Raw genomic sequence first — 1416 nt, 5'->3', positions numbered from 1 at the left:
GCGGAGTGCCAGGATGTTCCACCGGAGGCTGCGGGCAGCAGCTGCTCTTCCACCAGTGTCTGGGAAGAGCACGGCGTCCTGCCGGAGCACAGCCCGCATCTCCCACACAGACCCGGCTCGGGAGTCTCCAGGGAAGCCCCAGCTCCACCTCCCCGTTCCCAGGAGACACGTAAGGGTTAAGCGCGCTGAGAAGCTCTCCTGGGCCAGCAAGGCAGGAATTCAGCAGCTTCACTAATCCCCACTGAACAGGGCACATAATCCCCTTCCTAAGCGAGAATTCCGGGCTTGGCACTTCCCTCTTTCCCAGGAAGGCAGGAGGTGAAAAATAAACCCCAAACCGCATCGGTGGAGGGACTAGGTTTTGCTGGAAGGTCACCTTGGTGTAGCAGCCCCAAACGGCCAACGGCGAAGCCCATGGTGCATGCCCCCGACGCCGGCACTTTCTCGGCTGTACGTGGGTTGTCCACCTTCGGTCGAGTTCTTCCCAGGCAGATTTTGTCGGGGAAAAAGCCTTTATTTGCCGTGGAAAGGACTTCTCGTAGCGCGAAGCAGCCGCTCCAGCTGTGAGCCGTGCTCTGCTGCTCGGTGCTGCTGCCTGATGCCCACCGAGAGGCACAAGCCACCGTCCCTCTCAAATCAGGCACGTCCCTCTCGCAGCAGAGCACGCCAGGTTGTCACCTCTGTAAAACCCATCTTCCCACCACCCTGTGCCTGCAGGGACAGGGAACCATCCTCTGACCCAAGCACCAGGAGGCACCCAGTCCTGCTCCTCCACAGCAGTGGATTTCTCCTCCGCTCACCCTGAATTTTCACAATTTTGGGCTGACTGGGTGAATCCATATCCCCTGGGTAGGTGTTTCGGTGTTTTCTCTCCCAGGAACCAACGTCTCGTTGCTGTCTGTGCAGAAAGGTGGTGACTTCTCACTCCTTCAGCCCTTCCATTGCATGCTTTCTCCAGCAGAAAATCTCTGCCTCTTCCATGAAAGAAACCCAGGGTGCCATTTTACAACCTCTTTAAACCCACCTAAGATGTCACTGCCACCAAACGTCTCCCCCTGGCCCCTTCCAGCTCTGCTGGGGCAGCGGCTGACACCACGTGGTTGATCTTGCCAAATATGAGCTGATCAAAATTAGCTCAGCAATGTGGTTGAAAACTACGCTACTGATAATCAGCAATGATGCTGAAAGGTGTCGTGGGTGTTTTGCTAATGGGAGGACAAGAGACAATTCTCCACTGTGAGGGTGGCACTGGAAGAGGTTACCCGGAGAGGCTGTGGATGTCCCGTCCCTGGAAGCATTCAAGGTCATAGAATAGAACCACAGACCTGTTGGGGTGGACAAGCCCTTTGGTCTCCTCGAGTGCCCCTGTTCCCCAGCACTGCCAGGTCCCCCCTGCCCCCTGTCCCCCAGCAGCAC

Source organism: Buceros rhinoceros, unplaced genomic scaffold (genome assembly GCF_000710305.1).
Source record: "Buceros rhinoceros silvestris isolate BGI_N320 unplaced genomic scaffold, ASM71030v1 scaffold16835, whole genome shotgun sequence".
NCBI classification, from domain to species: domain Eukaryota; kingdom Metazoa; phylum Chordata; class Aves; order Bucerotiformes; family Bucerotidae; genus Buceros; species Buceros rhinoceros.
Note: the sequence above shows the minus strand (reverse complement) of the source record.